At 36.3% G+C, this 27,653-nt stretch overlaps 1 protein-coding gene across 2 annotated transcripts in view; it reads right to left on the bottom strand.

The window, feature by feature from the left end:
* The window catches only part of R3HDM1 (R3H domain containing 1), a gene marked incomplete at its 5' end in the record, with an annotated part of 131,595 nt that overhangs the window by 19,353 nt on the left and 84,589 nt on the right, over positions 1-27,653 (bottom strand). The window lies entirely within an intron of this gene.

Raw genomic sequence — 27,653 nt, 5'->3', positions numbered from 1 at the left:
GGATCGAATCCCACATGGGGCTCCTTGCTAAACAGGGAGCCTACTTCTCCCTCTGCCTACTGCTCCTCCTACTCCTGTGTGTGTGTGTGTCTCTCTTTGACAAATAAATAGATAAATAGATCAATAAAATCTTAAAAAAAAAATCCAGACTACAGGACATTTAAACAGATAAATGTGTAAAAACATAAGCAATATTTGTAGGGCAGCTGGAAATAAAAATGCCAACTAGATATTTGATATAACTAAGAAGTTACTACAATTTTTAACATGCGGAAGTGTTACAGTTTTGTGGGTTAAAAACATTTTTTAGGGATTTCTATACAGAAATACTTATGAATGAAATGCCACAATATCTGAATTTATTTAAAAATCATATAGGAAGAGGATGAGGTAGAGCTTTAGAGGAAAACAGATAGGTCATTAGTTAATAACAGTAGAAGTTACGGGTACGTGGGGGTTCAGTGCACTTTATGTTTATGTACATTGAAGAATTTCTGTAATAAAAAGTTAGAAATGTTTCTCTGAATCAGGCTGACAATTCTCCAATTACTAAAAATTCATTAAGTTTTATTGCTTCTTAGTGGCAGTAACTCATTGTGTTTCAATAAAAGGAAAAAGAAAGGGATGTAAAGAGAGGATGCCACAAAAGGTGATTCTGGACTACAAGACAAAATGTAAAAATAGTACTTCCTGATGTAAATTACGATTGGGATGCATTATGAGTCTCAGCTAAGCTGTGGAAATAATACAGCTCAAGACATGGTTTGTAAACATGCTGCTACTAGGAGAACAGAAAGTTTCACTATAAGGAGGAAGGATTTTTAGGTTCTAATTGGGATACATGCCCCCTTGGGCCATGCAGTGCCCCTCACTCTGATCTTGGTCACTAAGCACCTTCTAATGGCTTATCCAAGTTCTGAGGCACATGAATGACAGGAAGCCACCCAGAATAGGAATAAGAATATTCAGGTCACTGAGATGAGTGAGATATCCCATACTACTAAACTACAAATTGCCATTCTACTTCACCACTTTAGTGGGTTTTAGTTTTATATAGTTAGTATAAACTGGTTAGTATAAACCAGTTAGTATAAACTAGATTATCCCTTAAGTAAATGAATTACAAAACTGAGTTCCAAGACCAAGTGATCTCCTTCAAAAGACATGAAGACACTTTAAGGGATACGGACCGGGCAATAAGTAGCTCTCTTAAACTTCTTAAATGCTCTATTTTCAATTACCATCAAATTTGTCTTTTACAAAGGCAGAACAAGAACAGGTTAAAAAAAAAAAAAAGCAAAAGAGTCAGCTTTTTAAATACCACTCTCACTTTAAAAATGCAAATATTTATAATACATCAAAAAGGAAAAACCGTTTTGTAGTAGTTTCAAAAATTTTTCCTTTGGGAGACAGGGTATAAGCAGAAAGGGGACTTTTTAAAGCAAAACACCAGGCCTAGTTCTTAAAGTTCATATACTTCCCCTGAACAGGAAAATAAAACATCAATTCCATGAATCCATTTGGTCCCAAGCTTCCTAAAAACCATGAATGTAAATTAAAACTAATAATATCAACTTTCAAAGGATTTGAGTTCACTGCAACAAAAATTGGCCTTGACATTTACACCAGTTGTTTCGCTCTATTTTTTAGGAGCTGTCCCTTCCCATTCTATAGTACGGCCAAGTTAAATTGCTGCAAAACTGCCTCTCCAGAATCAGCAGAATGGATAAATGACGTAAATATCCAAAAGGTTTCTTCTTCTGGGTTTTCTGTAACGTTCATCTTATTCCTACAATGGTCTATGATAATTCGTAGGTAAAAATTCCTCTTTCCTCTAGTCATTTGTTTTTTGCATTCTTACTGTATTCTGGAATCAAACCCATGATGGAAGAAATGATAAACACATTATGTATTTTTAAAATCAGAAAACCACTGCAGTCTACCAAAGTCTGAAGAATTTTAAAGAACGTCCTTTAACCATTTACGAATGATTAAAACAGTCTTTTTAGGGAGCACTCCCAATGCCTTTTTGATTAGATCATGGTAATCTATTTGATACACTATCAGCGGAAATTAATTCTTATTAAGATATACTCTTGCAAATTCAAGTGATTCAAGTGATGTTACATTGCTATCTATTTTAATGGCTTTGATATTTCATATTTGATACAGTGGAAAGCACCATGGATTTTGGTGTCAGGAGGCAGCATGGGTTTGAGTTCAAAGTCCACTTACTTGCAGCATGTCTTTGAACTTCAGCTCTCTTATCAATCAATGCGCCATTAATCCTTACTTTACTAAACTATGAGGAAAGATCTGGCCAAATAATTCAAAATACAAAAAGTCAAATGCAAAAATGTACATTTTCATTAATGATGAAAGAACTGAATTAAAATGAGATATGTTTCTATTATGAAACATGAGAACAAGTCAGTACATAAAAGGATTGTAAATCAAAGGAAGATTTTGTCAAAATACACAAAGAACCTTAAAAACAGACCTATTTTTTAACTTATTAATTCCCCTCTAAGGACTTTACGCCAAGAAAGAAATTCAGATTGCTTACTAAATTGTTCAATTAAGTGAAAAAGATGAAAAAGACCTGCATGTTCTTATTCTTCCTCGTTTTTTTTTTTTTTTTAAATATTTATTTATTTATTTATTTGAGAGAGAGTGAGAGACAGAGGGAGAGTGTGAGCAGGGGGATGAACAGTTGGGGAGGGAGGACAAGCAGACTCTGTGCTGAGCGCAGAGCCCAACATGGGGCTCGATCCCATGACCCCAAGTTCATGACCTGAGCCAAAATCAATTGTCGACGCTCAATGGACTGAGCCACGCAGGTGCTCAACCTATATGAAAATAAAAAACTACATGAAACTGTATGAAAAGAAAAAAGAGAAAAATATGAATGTGATAACAACAGTTAACTTAGGGTTGTAGGAATACAGCTGATTCTTGACAATTTAAACTGTTTGTTATTTTCCAAAAAGCATGTGTACATTTTATAAGTATAAAAAATAAACACTAAAAATATCCAATGAAAACTGCCTGGAAAGTTTGAGTTTTAAATGTTGCTTTAGGGATTTAATTCCAGTGAATGATCTGAATCTCCTTCAGAACTCCTCAGCAGATGTCAGAGAAAGGCCATCTGGAGACAGACACTGATTCTATGCAACATAAACCTTCAATTCATTTGAGGGTCAGCCGCACAGCTGAGTTTGCTGTCTCTAGAAGAAAATACAAGTTTTCTACCTTATAACCTTTCTGCAAGTCAAGGTGATTTCTAGCCTATCTATTTTTGTGATGATGGTACCTATTTAGGACAACATAAAGAAAACTCTCGACTAATTAGAATTTGGCCCAACTATATGCTCAATGAATAAAAATAAATATCAGGTAAAAATTTTACTGTACAATATTTCAGGTTTTCCCTTAAATGCAAAAGGCCAATTTTCCTTAGCTTTCTGGTTAAATGTTCACATTTATACAAATACTCATTTATGGCTTACCTATTCCCTATACCTGTATTTTGAATTATTTGGCCAAGTCTTTCCTTATATTTCTAAAAACTCAATAGACTTAAAAATAGAGAAAAGAAAATACTTAAAAGACAAATAAAACAAAGATGGGATAAGGCCACCTGAGACAGAATTGTTGCTTTCATTGAACACTGAATTTGTGTTTCTTGGCAGCTAAGACAAAATGGTGAATCCAGAGGATAAAACTCTGCTGGGTTGGTAAGAGAAGCAAGCATTTAAGCCTCTGGTAGGCACTGTATTACAGACATATCGTAACTATATTCTTTGATGAATTTAAAGCATACAGTTAATTACAGAAGAATCCAGTCTTCTGATATGAGAGACAGTTCATATTTTACTAGGAAACTGAGGGACTGGGGCGGAAAACTGACCCTATGATAAGATTATTTCCCATTAAATAAACAGGTAGGCTGCAAAAGCCCCTGCAATAATGGCTAACATTTTCCTTACAAATGAACTTTGAATACTTCAGTTACTGGTATGAGAGCCAAAAGTCCACTATAATATTTCATATAAAAGATATCTTCGGCTTTAGCACTGTACAGGTAGCTATAATCAAACACAATCAACCATAAATATATCTCTGGTACTGCTGGGAGAATGATTTTGAGACCAACCATTAGGATGAACTTGATATCATTAAGCAGGGGCGTTGGACCTGTTGGATATATCACTTTAGTAACTCAGTGAAGTGGTAGAAAACATCTGCCAAACAATAGTTTTAGCTTTATTATAGTTGATCTTAAGCTGCTCTTTCTGGCAGTAATTTAGCTACTTATTAAGTCTGCTCTTAGAGTGACACCATAATATTGCCATTGACACTGAGGATAATTCTTATACACCAATGGGATAAGCTAAGGAACACGATCCTGTTCCTTAAATAGTTTCATCAAATCTTTTAAATATAATTTCAAAAGATGGGATGCCAGAATAGTATCATTTCATATTGTTTAAATCAATATTTCACCTATTAGAAATTGACTTCTGGCATGACAACGTTTCTGTTAAACTGCTCCCTAGAGGAACTGGTGAAACTATAAAAAAGCAACCACTTAAAGCCTCTGGAAATGGTTCCAAGGCTGACCAGTATATAAGAAACATCTTAAGAACATCTATAAAAATCTGGCAGGAAAGGTTAGTCTGGTATTTGAACCAAGACTGCTCCCCCTTGACCCCCCAGTTCAGTGAGGGATAGACTTCTTCAGAGAGCTGCAGCCCCCAAAACACGGAGCTCCCTCTCCCTTGCAGCACCCAGATGGAGGGCTTTCTTCCAAGGAGGAGTGGTATGTCACCTTTCCCATCCTGCCCTTAAGTACCTGTGCTGAAGCTAAGTCCAAAGTGAGTGAGGTCGAGAGGTGGAAACTCCTATTCCCTCAACCTCCATTTGTGGAACTGAGGGTCTACTACAGGTGTGACATACTGAGCAAGTTCTGGACCCTGGCATGATCACTCTTGTCCCAGCTCCTTAAGTGAGGATTCCAGGCCAGGAGAGGTAATGTGAGGACCCCTCACTCACCACCAAATATTCAGCTCATAGGGGAGATAGGGTGTGATTTTGAGAGAAGCCTACGATGTCCATATCTCCACCTCCAGAGCTCTCACTCGGAGATTCTTCTGAGGAGTAAACCTCATAAAACAGATAGGACCTAATTTCCTCCCAAGAGAACTATCTTCAGTTGCAACAGAAAGGGAAGAAGTTCAAGTCTACATGTGTGGTCAAGAACAGTAGAGGTTGTGTAAAGACAGCTGGGAGATTCAGGCTAAACTGTAGGCCTGCTAGTTTGCAGGAGGGCATCAGGTGAAAAAACAGCTGGAAGGAGTCTTCTTGAGGTCAGAATAAAAATCAAACACTGACCCCAGAAACTTGACCTTCAAAGGAGCCAGATTTTGAAAGGATTACTTTGTAGAGCAATTTATGCATCAGGGCATTTTTAAAAACAATAGAGCAACCAGCTAGCAGGTAGTAGAGTTTAAAAGTTGGGTGTTCTTTTTTTTTTTTTTTTTTAAAGATTTTATTTATTTATTTGACAGACAGATCACAAGTAGGCAGAGAGGCAGACAGAGAGAGAGAGCAGGGCAAGCAGGCTCCCTGCTGAGCAGAGAGCCCGATGCGGGGCTCAATCCCGAATCCTGGGATCATGACCTGAGCTGAAGACAGAAGCTCTAACCCACTGAGCCACCCAGGCACCTCAACAGTTGGGTGCTCTAAGGGAGAGAGGAACAGAGTCCTACTAAAACCACTGTCATCCTAGAATGACTATGAGAATACCCAAAGCTTTCCTTCCTTGAGGAACATCAGAGGTAGAACTTTGGAGGTGGGGGAGTGGGGAGGAAGTTTAAGGAGACTTGACTAAAATGATCCAGATCCAGTAAGTCACTAAACAAATAAAGTAAACAACAGGGGTGCTGAGGTGGCTCAGTTGGTTAAATGTCCGACTCATGATCTTACGGTTGTGACCTCAAGTCCCGTGCTGGGGTCTATGCTGGGCATGGAGCCTACTTTAGATTAAAAAAAAAGAAAAGAAAAGAAAAGATGAAAAATGTAACCAACATCAAGCACCCAAAGCTGTTACAATATATCATCTAAAATGTGTACCTGAAAAAAAAAAATAGGACATGCAAAGAAATAGCAAAGTATGACTTATACATTAGATAAAAGCAGGGAACAGACAGGTTCTGTGAAAAAGAACAGATTTTTCACATTCATCAGAAAAAGACCATCAAGTAATCATTAGAAAAGAAGCTCATAGAACCAAGGAATCAATGTTTAAGGAAGAAAAAATGGTGACAATATCACATTAACAAACAGAGAATATTAATAAAGACACAGATATTATAAAAAAGAACCAAATGGAAATTATGGCATTGAAAAACAGATAAAATAAAAAATTCACTAGAAGGGCTCAACAATAGATGTGAACTGGTAAGAGAAAGAATAAGTGAACTTGGAGACAGATCATGCAAGCTGAAGAACCAAGGGATGAAAGAACAGACAGAAAAAGGAGCCTCAAAGAAATGTGGGACATTGTTAAGTACACCAACACATGTATAATGGGATTATCTGAAAGAAGAGAAAGAGAAAAAAAAATTCCAAGAAATAATGGCTGGAAACATCCAAAATTTATTAAAAAAAACAATGACTTACTCATCAGCAACCTCAATGAAATCTAAACAGGATAAATGCAAAAAGATCTGAAGAGACACCATAATAAAAATGCTGAGGGGCACCTGGGTGGCTCAGTGGGTTGAAGCCTCTGCCTTCGGCTCAGGTCATGATCCCATCATCTTGGGATCGAGCCCCGCATCGGGCTCTCTGCTCAGCAGGGAGCCTGCTTCCTCCCTTCTCTCTCTGCCTGCCTCTATACCTACTTGTGATCTGTCTGTCAAATAAATAAATAAAATCTTAAAAAAATAAAAATAAAAATGCTGAAAATCAAAGACAAATAGCAAGGAAAAAAATTACTGGTTACTTACAATGGAATCCCACTAAGATTAATAGCTGACTTTTCAGCAGATGGGATCCCGGAAGGTAAGAAGACAGTAGGATAACACATTCAGAGTGGTCAAAGAGAAAAAACTGTCAACCAAGATTCCTATATCCAGCAAAGCTCTTCTTTCAAAAATGAGAGGTAAAATAAACTTTCCCAAGTAAACAAAAATATTTACCTTACAGTAAATACTAATTAGAATATACATAAAATGATAAATAGTATTGGGATCATGGACTGAATGTTTGCTTTTCCCACATTCATATGTTGAAGCCCTAATTCTAATGTGATGGTATTGGGAGGTGGGGCCTTTGAGAAGTAATTAGAGTTAGATGAGGTCATGTGGCCATGGTCCACAGTACTCTTTCTTTTTTTTTTTTTAAAGACTTTACTTATTTATTTGACAGAGATCACAAGCAGGCAGAGAGGCAGGCAGAGAGAGAGAGGGAGAAGCAGGCTCCCCGCTGAGCAGAGAGCCTGATGCGGGGCTCGACCCCAGGACCCTGAGATCATGACCTGAGCCGAAGGCAGAGGCTTAACCCACTGAGCCACCCAGGCGCCCCCACAGTACTCTTTCAAGAGACATTAGACATTAGAGAATTTTTCGCTCTCTCTGCTTGTACATACTGAGGAAAGGTTATGTGAGCACAGAGCAAGAAGGTAGCTGCTGACAGCCCAAGGGGAGAGTCCTTGTCAGACACCAACCCTATTGATACTTTATTCAATCTTGGACTTCCAGTCTTAAGAACAGTGAAAAAAATATGTTTTTGTTTTTAAGCCAAGTAGTCTATGGTATTTTGTTATGGCAGCCTACAAGGATGGACACAACGAATATAGGAAATTATGTGATTGTACAAGATAGTAGAAATGCATATTTTACTTCCTTTCTTCTTTTAAAAAAATTTTTATTTATTTATTTATTTTAAAAAAGATTTTATTTATTTATTTGACAGACAGAGATCACAAGTAGGCAGAGAGGCAGGCAGAGAGAGGGGGAAGCAGCCTCCCCGCTGAGCAGAGAGCCCGATGTGGGGCTTGATCCCAGGACCCTGGGATCATGACCTGAGGTGAAGGCAGAGGCTTTAACCCACTGAGCCACCCAGGCACCCCTATTTCCTTTCTTCTAATTGATTTATAAAGAAACTGTATAAAAGAATACGTATATAATGTAATGTTGGACTCACAGCATATAGAAATGTAATATATTTGTCAATAATAGCACAATGGAAATAGGTGGAGCAAAGCTATAGTGGGATAAGGAAATGCCTATAGATGTTAAGGTGATAATTATAATGGGTAATTTTTTCTGTATGACGCTACAATTAAACTAGTATAAATAATAAGTTAATTTGGATATGTTAAGATGTATATGGTAAATCCTAGAAAAATCACTAAAAAATATTCAAAAAAAATTAAAAAAATCAGTAAAGAAAATGTTACATTATAAAATATTCACTTAATGCAAATGAAAGCAGGAAAAGTAGAAATGAAGAAACAAACACATGAGAAAGAAAGCAAAATGGTTGACATGAGCTAACTACATCAATAACATTAAATATAAATGGATTAAGCAATTCGGTCAAAATAGAGACTGTCATAAGAAAAAAATGATTATACACTATAGGAGACACACAGGAATAAAAGGATGGAAAAAGATATATCACACAAACAATGACCATGAGAAAGCTTAAGTGATTATATATTAATATCAGATAAGATAGACTTTATTATCTTTTTTAAAGATTATATTTATTTATTTGAGAGAGTGAGTGAAAGAGAGAGAGCAGGAGTTGGGAGAGAGAAGCAGACTCCTGGCTGAGCAGGGAGGCTGACATGGGGCTAGATCCCAGGAACCTGATACCATGACCTGAGCTGAAGGCAGACGCCCAACCATCTGAGCCACCCAGGCTCAGATAAGATAGACTTTAAAACAAAAGACATCTTGAGAGATAAAGCATTTCATAATGAAAAAGTATAAGTCAGACAATGTAAGAGTTATATACATATCAGCCCCTAATAAAGAGCACCAAAATATATGAAGCAAACATTGACAGGAATGAAGGAAGAAACAGACAATCCATAGTAACAGGTGAAGAATGCAATGGTCCACTTTCAGTAATGGATAAAATAGTAACACAGAAAATTAATAAAGAAATAAAGACTTGGACAACACTAAACCAACCAGACTTAGAAGACATCTACAGAACCCTCTATCCAAGGACAACAGAGTACACAATAATTTTAGGTACACATGGAACATTCTGCAGGACACACCATATGCTAGGCAATGAAATAAACCTCAATAAATTTAAAAAGAGAGAAACAATACAAAGTATGTTCTCCAACCACAATAGAATGAGGTTAGAAATCAATAGGAAAAGACTGGGGACACAAATAAGTAAAAATTAAACAACACAACCCTACATAACCGATGGGTCAAAGAAGAAATCAAAAGGGTAACTAGAAAATACTTTGAGATGAATGACATTGAAGATAGAGGGGAACCCATAGCTGTAAATGCCTATTTGAAGGAAGAAGAATGATCTCAAAGCAATAACCTACATTTTCATCTTAAGACATGAGGGGAAAGGGGAAGAGCAAACCAAACCTAAAGCAAGTGAAAGAAAGTAAATAATAAATATTGCAATGGAAATAAAATGCAGGAAAGGAAAACAAGAAAAAAACAAATCCCAAATATGGTTCATTGAAAAGACCAACAAAACTGACAAGATTTTTATAAGACTGACCAAGGAAAAAAAGAGAAAACTCAAACTATTAGAATCAGAAACAAAGAGGGGAGATTTCTACTGACTATATAGAAATAAAAAGCATAATAAAGGAACACTATGAAAAACTGTACACCAATAGATTAGATCAAATTCCTAGAAATATATAACTACCAAAATGGAATCAAGGAGATATAATCTGAATAGACCTAAAACAAACCAAGAGACATAATCAAAAAACAACTTATAAACACAAAAGCTCTCACACAGAAGCCTTCAACAGTGAATTCTATCGAACATTTAAAGAATTAATACTTCCTCATAAAATCTTCTAAAAAATAGAACATTTCCCAACTCCTTCTATGAGGCTAGTATTACCCCAATACTAAAATCAAACAAAAGTATCACAAGAAAACAACAGACCAATATTTCCTGTGAATATAGATGAAAAAATCCTTAGTAAACTAAACTAGCATGTGAACCCAGCAACACATGAAAATAATTATATACCAAGACAGAGTAGGATTTATCCCAGGAATGCCAGGGCCACTTAGCATCTGAAAAATCAATTAATGTAATATATCCTATCAACAGACTAAAATACAAAAATCACATGATCATCTCAATAGGTGCTGAAAATCTATTTGACAAAATTTAATACTCTTCCATAACAAATATTCAACAAACTAGGAATAGAAAACAATTTTCTCAATTTGACTTAGAGTTTCTATAAAAAATCCACAGCTAATATCACACTTAAGGTGAAAGAATGGGTGCTCTCCTGCTAAAATCATAAACAAGGACATCTGCTTTCATTACTGTACTGAACATTGTACTGAAGTTCTAGACAGAGAAATTAGGCAAGAAAATAAAAGGCATCCAGATTGAAAAAGAAGAAGCAAAACTATTATTTTCACAGATGACATGATTTTATATATGGAAAAACCTAAAAAATGCAAATACAAAATAAATTGTATTTCTATACATTTCCAATGACTTATCAAAATAAAATTAAAGCAATTCCATTACAGTATCATTAAAAAATGAAGTACTTTAGGTATAAATTTAAGAAAAGAAACACAAAATTAACTCTGAAAACTCAGGAACATTGTTGAAATAAAAGATCTAAATAACTGGAAAACATCCCGTCTTCATGGAATGGGAGACTTAACATAGTTAAGATTCCAATATTCTAAATTAATCTACAGATTCAATGCAATCCCCACCAGAATCCCAGCTGACTTCTTTGTGAAAATTGACAAGCTGATTATAAAATTCATGTAAAATTGCAAAAGCACAGGATAGCCAAAACAATCTTGATAAAAATCAAAGTTGGGAAGACTCACGTATCCCACTTTCAAACTTCATAAATACAGTGTGGCACTGGCACAGGACAGACATACTGAGCAAGAGAAGAGTATTCAGAAATAAACCCAGACATCTATCATCATCTGACTTTTTTTTTTTTTTTAAGAGTTTATTTATTTGAGAGAGAGCATTCATGCAAGACAGCACAAAGTGGGGGATAGGTGTGAAGAGAGAGGGACAAGAAAACTTCCTGCTGCACACGGAGCCCAGCGTTGGGCTGGATCCCAGGACCCCAGGATCATGACCTGAACCAAACGCAGGCGTGTGACTGACTGAGCCACCCAGGCACCCTGATCATCTGACTTTTGGTAAGGGTGCCAAGACCATTCAATGGGAGAACAGTCTTTTCAACAAATGGTGCTGGGGCAACTAGACAGCCATGTGCGGAAGACTGTAGTTAGGTCTAGTCTCATATCACATAAAAAAATTAACTAAAAATGGATCAAAGATTTAAATGTCAGAGCTAAAACTATAAAATTTTTAGAAATATAGACTATGAATCTGTGGTCTTAGAGTTGGTAATTATTTGATATGACACCAAAAGGATGAGCAATAATAGAAAAATAGGTAACTTCATCAAAGTTAAATACTTTGTACTTGAAAGGACTACATCAATATAGTGAAAAGACAACCCACAAAATGGGAGAAAATATTTGTAAGTAATACATCTGCTAAGGGACTTTTATCAGAATACAGGGAGAACTCACACAATTCAACAATAAAAAGACACATAACCCAATTATATTGGGCAAAGGAACTGAACAGACATTTCCCAAGGAAGACATACAAATGGCTAATGAGCGCATGAAGAGATATTCAATATCTTAGTCATCAGGGGAATCAATATCAAAAGCACAATGAGACATTACTAGAATGACTATAATAAACAAGTCCAATAATTAACAAGTATTGGCAAGGATGTGGAGAAATTAAATCACTCATGCATTATTTAAGGAAATTTAAAATGGTGTGGCTGCTTTGGAAAAGTCTGGCAGTTCCTCAAATGACTAAACAGAGTCACCATGTGATCCAGTGATTCTATTCCTAGGTATATACCCAAGAGATATGAAAACATAGACCCGCACAAAAACTTACAAACTAATGTTTATAGCAGCTGGTGTGGAACCAACCCAAATGTCCTCGGTTAACAAATGGTTAAGGACAATGTGGTAGATCCATACAGTGGACTATATAAAAGTAGTGAACTACTGATTCTGATAACATAGAAGAACCTTAAAAATATTATGCTGTGTGAAAGTAGCTCATCATAAAGGATTCATATGATTCGATTCATATGAAATGTCTGTAATGGAAATCTATGGAGACAGAAAGATTAGTGATTGGGAAATGATGGCGGTGACAGTATCGGATGGTGAAAGCTAAAGAGTACAGTTTCTTTCCTTTTTATTTTCATCAGTATATTTACATTAAAACATTTAATTGTGGTGAAATACACATAACTTACAATTTACCATTTTTAAGTGCATAGGTCAGTGCCATTAAGTATATTCACATTATTGTACAATCATTACCACCACCCATCTCCAGAACTCTTTTTCATCTTGCCAAACTGAAACTGTACCCAGTAAATACCAGTTCCCCACTCCTTCTTTCCCCAGCCCTTGGCAACCACCATTCTACTTTGTATCTATGAATATGACTACTAGGTACCTCATATACATGGAATCATATAATAACTTGTATTTTTGTAACTGGCTTATTTCATATACCATAATGTCTTTAAGATTCATCCATGATGCAGCATGTCTGAATTTCCTTCCTTTTAAGGCTGAATAATATTGCATAGTATGTGCACCTCACATTTTGTTTATTAATCTGCTGATGGACACTTGCTTTTTTTTTTTCCCCACCACAGGGTTTCTTTTTGAAGAGATGAAAATGTTCCAAAATTTACTGTGGTGACGGTTGCACATCAGTGAATATACTAAAAACTACACTTTGAGTAGGTAAACTGTATAGTATGTGATTTTTATCTCAATAATACTGTTGCAAACAAATAAGAAAATGGAAGAATGGACAAAAAATGGTATATATATAAAAGGTATTCACAAAGGAGTTCTATCACATGAAGTTGCCCACCAAAAGGCTGATGACTTAAGAAAGCAGTATGGGAAATCCAAAACAAAAATGATGGAGCGCCTGGGTGGCTCAGTGGGTTAAGCCTCTGCCTTTGGCTCAGGGCAGGATCTCAGGGTCCTGGGATCCAGCCCTGTGTCAGGCTCTCTGCTCAGCAGGGAGCCTGTTTGCTCCTCTCTGCCTGTCTCTCTGTCTACCTGTGATCTCTCTCTCTCTCTGTCAAATAAATAAATAAATTTAAAAAACGTTATTGCCATCACCTTTTCTTTATGGTTTTGTAAATATGTCTGTTATTTCAAATTATTATTATTTTTTTGGATGGGAGACAAGGACTGAGTGTATTCTTCTCAAGCAGTAATTAATTCATTTGAAAAGCAAACTCCATAACTGCTACAGTTTTTAGTAGCTACTAAGGATGGTATCTTTGAAAAATTATGAACAGTTGGCAAGGTGTGCTAGAAGTCATTTCGTTTTCTGCCTTTTTAAACTACCTGATGTCTGATAGCTTCACGAACTTATAACATTACTTAGTACCCATAGCCATGTTCCCTCAAGATGTAATTAATCAACATAATCCACTTGGGGACTGTAGTAGTCTGGGTATCACATATTTAATTCTTCTGAATTAAAAAGACTAAAGCAGGGGCACCTGGGTGACTCAGCTGGTTAAACATCTGTCTTCAGCTCAGGTCAAGATCCCGGGACCCTGGGATCAAGTCCTGCATCAGGCTCCTTCCTCAGCAGGAAGCCTGTTTCTCCCTCTGCCTGTTGTTCCCCCTGCTTGTGCTCTCTCTATCCCTCTGACAAATCAAGAAATAGAATCTTAAAAGAAAAAAAAGACTAAAGCAGTTAACACAGAACAGACCCTTTGAAACCCACTGGTCCCAATGTCTCACTTACCATGTGTGGCAACGAAGCAAATTTCATTACAGGGTTTTTTTGTTTGTTTGTTTGTTTGTTTTAAAGTAGGCTTCATGCCCAACACGGGGCTTAAACTCACAACCCTGAGATTAAGAGTTGTGCACTCTAGCGACTGAGCCACCCAGGTGTGCCCCTATAAATTTAACCCAAACTTCATCAGCCTAGCAGAAAAATAGAAAATTAATAGTTTATTAAAAAGCCAGAGATGTTTAGTTTCTCTCTGTGTTTGTTTTCTGCATAAAGGCTTTATACCTATTTTGTTGGAATTACTTTCAGGCATTTACTTTTTAAAAAGCCTTTAAAAATTAAATTAAAAAAAATTCATTTTGGGGGCTCCTGGGTAGCTTAGTTGGTTAAGCATCTGCCTTCGGCTGAGGTCACGATCTCAGTGTCCTGGGATGGAACCCTGCATCGGGCTCCCTGCTCAGCAGGGAGTGTGTTTCTCCCTCTCCCTCTGCCCCTCCCTCCTCTCCCCACTAGAGCTCTTTCTGTCTCTCAAATAAATAATATCTTTAAAAAAATTCATCTTCAAAATGATTCTGTAAAAGGTTTTAAAATCAATTATTGTGGGTCTACTTTTATGTCTCTGTTAAATGCTCTGCAGTATTTATGTTTCCTTAAAAATATTCAATTTTAAAGATTTCTTAGTTTTGCAGCATTTTCCTTCATTTTCTTTTCTTTTCATATTTTTTGTTAAAGATTTATTTATTTGAGAGAGAGAGAAAGTGTGTGAACTGGGGGCGGGGGGTGCCAGGCAGAGGGAGAGGGAGAAAGAGAATCTCCAGCAGACTGCTTGCTGAGTGCAGGGCCCCATTTGGGGCTCGATCTCACAGCTCTGAGATCATGACCTGAGCTGAAATCAGGAATTGAACACTCAACTGAGTGTTGGTTTTAAATAAAACTAGTCTTTGCTCAAACTTTAAGAAAAGAAGCCCAAGATCATTTTTTTTTACAGCTTTATGGAGGTATAAATTATAGAAAACAAATTCCGCACAATGTGTATTATTTGATGAGTTCTGACATACATATATACCATAAAACCACTAACCACTAACCCCCAAAACTGCCTTCTGCCCCATTGCAGTATCTCCCTCTTTCCTCCCCCACCAACTCCCCCTTAACCATACCCTGACCAAACACTGCTCCGCTTTCTGTCACCAAAGAAATTAGGTTGCATTTTCTAGAGTTTTATATAAATGGAATCATATATATACTTTTGTCTGGCTTTTCTTCATTCAGGATAATTATGAGATTCATTCATCATGTTGTTGTATATATCAATAGTTCATTCTTTTATTTGCTAAGTAATATGCCACTGATGAATGTAACACAAACTGCTTATCCATTCAGGTGTTGCTGGACATTTGGGTTGGTTCTAGTTTTCATTTCTCTTGGTTAAATACCTAGGAGTGGAATAGTTGGGTCACAGAGCAGGTGTAAGTTTAAGATTTTAAACAACTGTTTGCCAAGGTGTGTTTTGTTTTGACTGAGGTTTGAGAATTCTTGATATATTCTCCAGAAGTTTTAAATTTGATTTTTTGAGCCAGTATACTGCTTGACTTTTAATTTTTATTCTTTTTTACAGGGCCAGTTGCCATCAGATATAGTTTTCTTTCTATCTGAAAAACTTCTTTTAACATTTCTTGCAGTGCAGGTCAGCTGGTTATTAATTCCGTTTTTGTACATTTGGAATAGTCTTCATTTAATGTTTTTTTCTGAAAAACATTTACTGTACAAAATCCCAGATTTTTTCTTTCACTGCTTGAAATAAAGATGTTGTGGCACTGTCTCCCAGACAGTTTTGTTTGTTCCTCAATATATAATGTCTTTTTTTCTCTCACTGCTTTTATGATTTTCTCTTTACCACTTTTCTAGAAGTTTTTTCTTTCAGGCTTCTTTTGCTTGGAGACTGCTGAACTTTTTGAAACTGGTTTATAATTTTCATCAAATTAAAAAAAACTTCACTACTTATTCAAATATTTTTTCATCTCTTCTCTTCTCTCTTTTGAGGATGCCAATTACATATGTATTTATTAGGCCCCTTGAGGAGCACTGATGCTCTATTAATTTTTTCTCCTATCTTTTTTCTCTCTGAATTTTATATTTATATTGTTTCACAATCAATTTCAATTAACTGTTTTTTTCTCCTCATTATTGCCTTAGTTTCCTATTTCTTTCCATACTTGGTAATTTCTGATTGGATGGCAGATATTATAAATTTAAATCTTGTTGAGTGTTGGATATTCTTGTATTTTTTAACAGTATTTTTGAGCTTTGTTCTGGGTCACAGTTAAGTTATCTAGAAACAAATTAATTCTTTTGAGTTCTTTTCTTTAGGCATGATGAGAGCAGCCTTTAATCCAGGGCTAATATTCCCCCACTACTGAGATCATGTCTTTTTACGCCCTCTACTCGATGCCTCATATATTATGAGGTTTTGACACTCTGGCTGTTAGGACTATAAACCAGTCCTGTCCTTGGGTGAGTTCCAGGGATTAATCTGTTCCTGGTCCTGTATGGTTTTTGCACATACAAGCACCAGGCAGAAATCAACTAGACTTAAAAGAGTCCCTCTGTAGATCTCCACAGCTTTTTCTTGGCAGCTTCTTCTCCTCAGCACTCTGCCCTGTGAGGTCCAGCCACCTTGGCTTCCTTGCATTCCTAACCTCATCTCCTTAATTTAGAGAGAGGCTCTTCTTGGGGACCTCTCCCTGAGTGGTGCCTGGGAAACTCTCTCAAGGCAGCAAGTTGGGGGTACAGATAACTCATTTTATGTTGTTCTCTCAGGGTTTATACTCCTTCACTGTCTAAAGAAAACTTGTTTCATATATTTCTCTGGCTTTTAAGTTAAGGGAGGAGGATAAATCTAGTCCCTAACACTCCACCTGGGCTAGAAACGGAAGACAAGAGGATGTAGACTTTTAAGATCCTTTCAGCACCTTGCCAAATACTGTTCCCAACACCAGTAAGTAAAATACAAAGTTAGCATATTCCCAAGCCAAAGGAATTATTCAAAAAATAAAAATACATGGGATATGTCAGAGGGGCACTCCAAGACAAACCTCTTCTGCCTCCTAAAGTTGGCTTATCTCAGGGGACTGCATGTTATCTAGGTTACCTATGACCTGGAGAAATACCAATAAAATGGAAAGCCATTCAAAATCTTGGGCTGTGCAGAATGTCACTGTGGATATTTAGAAATAATTTGGAAAAACTTAAAATGTACATGGTGAAGAAAGTGGTAAAAATCTAATGATTCAAAAAGTAGGCAGGGAAGACTAAGAGATTTTTTTCCCCCCTAATGTTTAAAAAATACACTTTTTAATCTGCATTTTTCCTTTATATCTTTCAAAAAACTAGTATCTATTTTTGAATAAATACCCTGGACCCTTCATAAACAAGTGGGTTCTCCAAGCCACTACATACTGTCTGAAAGGCTGCAAATGGCCTCTTCTTCTTACATCCAATGTCTTTCCCTCCTAATGGTTGTCATGCTCCCCAGCAACACCTGACTGTTAATCTTTGAAATTTCCTTGTATGTTGGCTACTCCTTCCCTCTTTTCCTTTGTGATCAGCCTTCATTTCAGACCATTTCTTATTGGTCTTTTTTGCTGGCTACTAATCATCTACTCTAGGTACTGGCAAACTATGGCCACTGGGCCAATTACGACCCAATGTCTGCTTCTGACTAGCCCACACGCCAAGAATGGTTTTTACTGATAAACATCTGCAAATAATTTGATGACAGAGAATACCCACTTTGAGCACCAATTAAATGAAATGTTATCTCCCTACCTTAAGTAATTCTATTTTCATTAGTAGGTCTGTATTAAAAAAAACTGTGCTCAATTATTGCTATATTTTGAATTTTGTCAATAAAATTTCTTTAGAAATTTATTTATTGATTTAAAATATTTATTTATTAGAAAGAGAGAGAGAGCATGCAAGCACGTGAACAGGGAGAGGGAGACAGGCAGACTCCCTGCTAAGGGGGGAGCCTGACATGGGGCTTGATCTCAGGACCTTGAGATCATGACCTGAGCCAAAATCAAGTGTAGGATGCTCAACCTACTGAGCTACCCAGGTGCCCCTGAAAATCTACTTTCTCTTTTATTACCTAAATTTCTAAAATGGTGGGGCACCTGGGTGGCTCAGTGGGTTAAAGCCTCTGCCTTTGGCTCGGGTCATGATCCCAGGGTCCTGGGATCGAGCCCCGCATCAGGCTCTCTGCTTAGCACGGAGCCTGCTTCCCTTCCTCTCTCTCTGGCTGCCTCTCTGCCTACCTGTGATCTCTGTCAAATAAATAAATAAAATCTTTAAAAAAATAAAATAAAATAAAAAATAAAATAAAATTTCATATTTTTGCCTTTAAAACCTAAAGTATTTCCTATCTGGCCTGTTACAGAAAAGTCTGTTGACCCTACATCTAGTAGGTATTTTTAAGTAAACAATACCCAAATAATAATTACACCAATCTCCAACCCTAGCATTCTATTGTTGCTAGTGAAACATTTTCCACCAAGATATTTGAATTTTTTCTTTAATCCTTTTTTTTAAAGATTTTTATTTATTTGACAGACAGAGATTACAAGTAGGCAGAGGCAGGCAGAGAGAGAGGAAGGGAAGCAGGCTCCCCGCTGAGCAGAGAGCCCTATGTGGGGCTCGATCCCAGGACCCTGGGATCATGACCTGAGCCGAAGGCAGAGGCTTTAACCCACTGAGCCACCCAGGCACCCCTAATCCTCACTTATTATTATTATTATTTTTTAAAGATTTTATTTACTTATTTGACAGACAGAGATCGCAAGTAGGCAGAGAGGCAGGCAGAGAGAGAGAGAGAGGGAAGCAGGCTTCCCACTGAGCAGACAGCCCGACGTGGGGCCTGATCCCAGGACCCCGGGATCACGACCAGAACTGAAGGCAGAGGCTTTAACCCACTGAGCCACCCAGGTGCCCCTAATCCTCACTTATAATATCACCAAATATTTGTATCTTCTTTCAAAGGGTCACCTAAATGTATCCCCTTCCTACTGCGACCACCACAAGCATAGATCTTGCTACTTGATGCTTGTGGTCTCTGCTCAATTCAAATGTGTCTCCGTGATTGCTACTGAACCAATAAAAAAACCCCAAACAAACAAAAACACGTTATCACATCAATTTCATGCTTCAGAAACCACATTTTTTGCTATTATTAGAAGTCTAAAACAAATTCCTTAGCCTAACCTCTTACAAGCTGGTTTCTCTCCATCCTAACCTAAAAGGAAAAATTCAAATACTCTGTGGAAAGATGTTCAAAAGTAACATTTAATGAAAAAAGCAAGCTGCAGAATAAAACATTTCTATAAATAAATATACATATGCAAAAAATTTCACAGTAGCAACAAAAATATTCCTAATCTCTCCACCTTAAAAACAAAAACAGTGATGCTCTTTTTCCAAACCACAGCTATTTTACATATCTACTTAAAAGTAGTAAAAGTATTAGAAAGGTACATACCAAAGTTTAAATTGTGATTATTTTGGTGAACAGTAATTGCTTTGCACAAAGGGCAATGGATAAGGCAGAATTTTAAAAATTCTACTCCATGTATTTTTATGTGGTTTAATTTTTAAACCAGAGCTGATGAATAATACAATTAAAAATACAGAAAATACGTTTAAAACATTTAATTCCTAATAAAGTTTACATATTATGTGTGCACTGAGAAATGACTTGGGAAGTGCACCAAATTTTTTTTTAAAAAGATTTTATTTATTTATTTGAGAGAGCAAGCACGTGAAGGCATGGGGTGGGCAGGAGGAGAAAAGCAGACTCCCCACCGAGCAGGGAGCCCAATGCAGGGCTCGATCCTAGGACCCAGAGGTTCTGATCCAAGCTGAAGGCAGACACTCAACCAACTGAGCCACCCAGGTGCTCCCACATCAAAATTTAACAGTAATTATTTCTTTGTAGTGAGACTGTAGTCGATTTCCTTTTTTTACACTTTGTAATTCTTCTATATTTTCAAATTCTCTACAATGACTATGTATCATATATCATGAGAAATAGGGAAAAGACTGTTTTAAAGACAAAATACAGATGTAGGAGAAATATATTCTGTTGTTGACAGATACCCACTGAGTGAATGAGGGAGGGCCACAAGTATGGTCAGTTTACTTATGTATAAAATGATGAGATTTTCACATGAAAGGTCACCACTCCCCGCAATTCTTTAAATCCCTATTAAATACTATTATTTTAATCTAAAATATTACTACTATCAGTCATCTTGGCAAATTCATAAAAAATGAAATAGCTATAGCACCCTTTTCCTTCCTATTTAACATCGTTTTCGTGAGTAAAAATTTACTAATGAATTTGCTGATAAATTCATGCCTACAAAAATAGTAAGATTTTATATTCACTGAAGAGAAAATGAATGTTATGGAAAGGCAATGTTTTAGCTCCCAAAGTCATTTTCTTTTTTTATTTTTTAAAGATTTTATTTATTTATTTCATAGACAGAGATGACAAGTAGGCAGAGAGGCAGGCAGGGGTGGGGGGGGAAGCAGGCTCACTGCTGAGCAGAGAGCCTGATGCAGAGCTCGATCCCAGGACCCTGAGATCACGACCTGAGCCAAAGGCAGAGGCTTAACCCACTGAGCTACCCAGGCGCCCCTAAAAGTCATTTTCTTATTACATTTTATTTCTCTAGGCTAGGTGTTAACTTCCTTGTTAGTAACAACAAAAGCAAAACTTCACCAAAAGATATGGGTCAGACTGATACTTTGTTATTGACAATTATTTTAAAGGATGGCTGAGGCAAATGAAGAAATTAAAATGCAAAACCAGAAGTTTAGAAGAAATAAAATGAATTCAAGACAGGTTCCAGAAGTAGGACAAAGGGGATACCATACGAATAGTAGAATATAAAAATGGGGAAAAACATACTGTGGGGAGGAAAAAGGGAAAAGACTTAAAAGTAGGTTTTCTTTTTCATCATTTCATAAAGATACCGTGAAGCATTTTTTAGCAAGTTCTGAAAAATAGAGGTTACAGTCTCTTCAAAGTTTCTCTCTGTGTATGCTAGCCCTTTGAGATGACAGATCAAAAACAAAGGTATATATTTTCCTTTTGAGTTTCAAGATAAAAATGAGAAATGAAAGGTAAAGCAGGAGGAAAAAAACCACCAAAAATGAGGGCATTTTGAAGATTTATCCAACTAGCTGGCCACTTTTGAAGACACTGTAGGAATGGAGTTAATTTACTCTCTATACCAAAAACTGAAGAGAAATCCCACGATTAGTTGTAAAACTAGTTTCTCAGACCACTATATGGCTTGCTTGGCTTGCTTAAGTGGCAAGACCTGTAAGGTATATCAGGCTATGCCAAAACTTCACAGTATACATAGCAACACAATCTAATCTAAACACAAAGTCTCCTCAGTGATAACTGAAAGGGTGAGCTGAAAGCAAAAATAGTAATTCAAATTCTATTTTTCTGCATAAGGAGCCGCTGCAAAAAGAAAAAAAAAAGAGAGAGAGAGAGAGAGAGAGAGGTTGCTAAGCAACTCGAGCCAAGGAAGACATTTTTCGAAACAAAGTCTCAATGTTTTTGCAGAAATCTTCTCTCTTCTTATAATCTGGTAATGGAATGAAATGAAGCTCATTACAGTCCATTTAGTAAAAACATAAAGAATGTTTGGATGAGGACCCTGTGAGCTCAGAGTTTAATATCACTTTCCATCTAAAACTGAGTATACTTGTTGGTATGGGATAATTTACACAGTTTTAATCTTCAAATATTGGGTCTTGGATGAAAGTTTGCAAATAAACAGTGACAGACATAACTTTCTTGCAAATGTGTAAAATATTACTGAGTTGTGGCTACACACAGCTCAAGTCTATGGATAAAGAGGAGAAGGGCTGGTTAGGTGCAGGTGAATGGGTCTTAACTCTTGTTGCCTGAATCATCACCCAGAGGGCTTCAAAAAATAATTATGTTCAGGCTTAAGATCATCAGGCCCATGCCAGGGAAAGGTAATGTGGAGAACTAGGGGTTATGACCAGTATTTTTAAAGAGCCCTATAAATGATTTTAGGATGTGATAAGATTAGGAATCATTGGTAGATATGTTAACAAGGTAGGGTGCTAGAAATCAGGGTCAAAGAGTTTATGCCTTTAGGTTAAATTCTATGGTTAACCTTTTCCGTGTTTCGTAGTCTATACATAAAATAAAAACAAACACACATTCTTCTCAGAGAACACTCTGAGGACAAGCTTCTAGGCAAGTAAAACGTTTACACAAGAAAAAACTTTGGAAGAAAGGTTTTATCTGCATTTATAAGCTTTTTGTAATAGAAACACCATTTTAGATGAAATGAAACTGAAGGTGAAGAAATGTTGACCACATAGGGCTCAAATGATAATATGGTTATATACCATTTGGTTAGCAAAATGCTTAGTATCTATATATACTTTGTTAATACTCTCAAATTATCTCTTCCTTTTTTTTTCTTTTAAAGATTTTATTTATTTATTTGAGAGACAGAGAGTACACATGCGCAGTGGGGAGGGGCAGAGGGAGAGGGAGAAGCAGACTCTTGACGTGGGGCTCCATCCCAGGACTCTGGGATCATGACGTGAACCCCAGGCAGACACTAATCGACTGAGCCACCCAAGTGCCCCAAATTATCTCTTCCTTATATGCATTTTGTATGAATTTCTTTTTCCTTATGTATAAATTTAACTTTCCATAAAAAACTATAGCTCCCTAAGGACAAGGATTATGTCCTATCTTTCTTCCATTATCTAAATATATTTTATAGTCTTTACTTGACCGTCATGCTTTACTAAGATTAAGTAGGCTTTAGCAGTAGTAATGATTAAAACTCAGTAACAATACGAATTCTATATTACTACTCCATTCTGCATGCCTTATGGTGCCTAACATTGTATTAGGCTTAAGACTCAGTTGGTTCTTGTTACTCCTGACAATTATGTTGTGAAAGTCATACGAACACTGAATTAGCAAATACCGGGCCATTGTCCCTGCAGGAAATACAGGGTTAGGTTATTGAGAGTCTCTGATCACAATATCCTTGTCAACCGTTCAATACATAACCTGTTTTTATGTGTGTTTCTGTTTAAAGACATTTTATTTAATATAGCTTTCTTACAATAACTAATTACATGCAATATTTCTTTATAATGAAACATTATTTGAGAAGGCTTTAACATTTTCCTGACCCAGAGTTATTTGACCATAAATCTCTTTGGCTTTTGGCCTCAGAACAATGCTGTCACTATGCTTTTTTTTATTGGTTGTCATCCCAGAAATCCAAAAATTTTTCTGCTTTTCCATCCTTTCCATAGCTTGATCACACACTTTAGATGTTATTTTAGCATTTTCTGGAGTCACCTCACCTACAGATTGGTGAATTTCTTTTTCCTTTTTCTGAATGTGCCACATTGTTGATTCCTTAACATTGATCTGATGGCCAACAATATAATTAATGCCAGAACATAAATATTTATTCTATCAGACACATCAAATAGCCTTCTGATTAGGAAGACTAGAACTTCAGTACTATGCTTGGGGGCAATTTTAAGCAGCAAAATCACCAAATAATAGCACAAAAATGCCTAAACTGTGACATTAGGCTGAAAAGAGTATTTACAGTATGAGAACTAATATAAGGAGGAAGAGGGTCAACCTGTTTGACCTCAGCTGAGAATGTGACTGAAATTTTTCACTGTTCTGTGCATATCCACAATGACTGAAAAAGCCTGTGAATATCCACTTTGGAATTACAAATAAATTATAGGGAACATGAAAATTTGCAAATACAAATCCACAGTGTGATCAACTTCACATATTTCTCTTTATGTGAGTTACTCTGAAGAGAGCATATATTTTTTCTTTCCTCAGCTTAATGTTTTGGCAAAAATACAGGTTTCAAATTCAGTGAAGTAAACAGAGACAAATTTTTTAAAATCTACAAAATGTAGCGTCCTTTAAGAAGTCTTGGCTTGGCATACTAGAAAAGAAAAAATACGTAAATTCTGTTCACACAGAAAACACAATACACAAAACAAATGAACATTTTACTATATTTAGTCTACATGGGAATAACACTCAAAAATACTTTGTCTTAAGGACAGACTAATGATATTCTATGGTTTCTTCCAGCTTTCTTACTGCTTTTTGGGAAAGTGCACAGCCACCACGATAATGGGGAAGAGAGCTTGGAACCAGGTAAGCAGTAAAGGCATGGAACTATTAAGACAATTCACCCCCCCCCAAAAAAAATTCACAAATTCCTCAATCTTTTTTTTTAATCAATCTTTTTTCAAAGTAGAGCCCTCCAACATCTGACTCACAGTGTTTCTTTTAAAAACTTAGTTCTGGTAACTGCATTGCAGATTTAAAGCACTTATACTGACAATAATGACAATGTAAGATCCTAAGTTTAGAAAGTAAATGAAAATATATCCAACATGCTGCAAATTTCTGTGGGGGTACAATGTAATTACCAAAGCTCAGGATTATGGCTCTGAATCAGCAATGAAAAAGCTTAACTATTTTTATTGTCCTCTACTTAAGAACACAGGCAAGTATATATACTAGAATAATTTCCACACACAAAGTTCTACACATGGAATTCCTCACACCAGTCCTATGAGGTGCCCTTATTTTACAAAGGAGAAAATGAAAGCGCAAAAAGACTAACTTGCCTAAAGTCACAAAGGCTTCTTGAAGTCAGGTTTTGTTTGATTCCAAAGCTTATCTTCTTTCTAACCTTACCATGCCCCCCCATCAATGACTAAAGGCACAAGATTCAGTTATTTAAAAAAGCAGCTAAGTTAGACCATCTCATAACCTGATATCAAAGTGGTTAGATTCCATGAGGAAGAGCCTCAAGGAATATCGCATACATCTGGACTCTTGAGAAAATGGCAGAGGTTACAAGCACAGTGTCGTAAAATAAACAAACAAATGAAGTTACAGGAAAAAAATCTGTATCATTTGTAGATACAGATTAAATTCTCTCATCATATTTCAAACGTGATATGGTTGTGTATTTAAAAAACCCAAACTATAGACATTTCATATTTAAAATTATTTATAAATTCCATTTTGTGTCTGTGTTAATCAATCTTAATTGTGTCTCTATACCCATTATCCATGTTAGCATATGATTAGGTACAAGGAGGAAAGTGAGGAAGGAGAGAAACATGGGTTACCCAGCATGTGTGTATATGGGGAATAATTTCACTGAAAGGGTTGGGGGAGAGAAGGAAGTTAGAACAATAGAAAACTGCTTGTGTGACATGATTTCATTTACGCAAAATTATGTTTGTGAAGAAATGAGGAAAAAAGCCACACATAAAACAAGAATGCCTTAGACTAAATTTTACTAATCTGATATTCACAATATACTATTAAAGAAAAATTGCAAGATAATGTCTATTTCATTAGAATCTACCACCTAATTTCAATATACATGTATTTTATATGTGTATATGTTTGTTTGGTCAGGAGACTAATGTGACAGAAGGCACATATTAGCATAGGAACACTGTTTACTGGACATGAGCACAGAGTGGGGCATGATGATTAACTTTGTTTTTACACATCTTTGTACTGACTGTTTAAGTTGCATTTTGTAGTAAAAAAATTAATGAAAAAATTTAAAAGTACATGAAGTTTACAGAAACAAAATATTATTAAGGCCAGTAATTATATACAAACAAGAATGAATAACATATCTGTATCAATCCATATTTGTAAATTGGCCTTTACCATTAAGGAAGTGTGTTCATTTAGTATGCATTTACCAAGCTTCTATCCTGGGCTGGGCCCTGCTCTAGATGCTGGAATATTCAGATAAATCTCTGCTCTGCATGTAAACACAGTGGAATATGTATGATTAAATATAATTTATACAAGCTAGTAAATCTAGATTTATGAAGGAATGGTCTCTACAGTATTGGCCCTTGCACAGTAATGATTTGGTTAATAAGTGCCAACAGTTGATTTTTAAGTCGGAAATCTGAAATATTATGGCAATTTGCTTATTAAATATTGCCCAGAATCAGAAACAAAATTTTCTGTAAAGAATGCTATTATATTTTGAAAAATAACATTAATTACAAATGTTTTTCACCCAAAGGTATCCTTAATTAATTCTGTATGACTTGTATTCCTATCTAATAACTAACATAAAAGGTACCAGAATACAAGACTGACAGGATACACATTCTTGCTTTATGTGCAACTCATTCCATTTCTCACATTGGCAATCCATAGTTAGAAGAGATTAATACTAGTTTGTTGCACAGTAATAATCACTACCATCAAGTAACAGCTAGCTTATTTCAAATTTCTTTGATTCTCTTAGGTTATAGCCCTAACCTGTGAGTAATTCCCAAAACTTTTTCTCAAGATTCAAGCTGGAGAGGAATTTCACTTCTCTTTTAATTGCTAGGCTTCCAAGCTATTCCTCTGGCCAAGGCTAGCTCAGCAAATTTTTGTTTTCTTGCAGAAGCAGTTCCAGGAACTAAAGTTGGTATGGTTCTTTTCAAAGTGTAGTTATTAGCATCTACTTGACAGTTTTTATTTTTTAAATTTTTATTTAGTTTTTTTAAAATATTTTCTTTATTTGTCAGAGAAAGAGAGAGCAAAGGCAGAGGGAACAGCTGGCAGAGGCAGAAGCAGCTCCCTGCTGAGCAAGGAGCCTGATGTGGGACTCAATCCCAGGACCCTAGGATCATGACCTGAGCCGAAGGCAGACACTTTAACCAAATGAGCCACCCAGGTGTCCCTACCTGACAGTTTTTAGTGCCTGCTATCATATTTAAAGTTGAACGTGGGGGACAGTACAAAGCTGTGCTCTCACCTCTACACGCACTCCTGGGGTCACCTCCCTTGCAAATCAAGGAGACAAGATTGCTTCTGTTTCAAGGTATTGATAAATATAACAAACGTGGGGAAATTTAAAGTCTAAGTCATTTTATATAGGTCCTTTAAGGCTTGATCTTCCTTCAAGAAAGCCCCTCTACCCAGCATGTAGGTCTACACAAGTTAACTTATAAAAACAGGTGTCTTTTGATCTTGAAAAAGTCACTATATTAATACCAACTTCCCTTAGCCTCTGTTCTACACTGGAATGATTTCTTTGGTAATTTTCTCTCAGATAAAAGGTTATACTTTGGTTCAAAAAGCAGATAACCCATCCATTTTCAAACCATCCATTTCACCTGCTTTAGCACAGAATTCTGCTTCTGATAGCTCTGAACCTGAATTGGCAATACAGATCCCAAATTTACAGAAATTGGGAAAAGAGGCTCAGATTGGGAGTATCTTCTTATTTAGAGATTTTAAACTTCAACAACAAATGGGAAATTTGACACAGTACACATTTCTATTTTCATTGTGTAGTTTTTCTACCGCTAAAGAGCTGGGGCTCATTAGAATATAAAACTCCAAAGTTGCCTATGATTCACAACTAACTCACTGTTTAAAAAGC

The sequence above is a fragment of the Martes martes genome, assembly GCF_963455335.1.
Source record: "Martes martes genome assembly, chromosome: 3".
Classification (NCBI taxonomy): domain Eukaryota; kingdom Metazoa; phylum Chordata; class Mammalia; order Carnivora; family Mustelidae; genus Martes; species Martes martes.
Note: the sequence above shows the minus strand (reverse complement) of the source record. Positions and strands in the feature narration are given on the sequence as shown.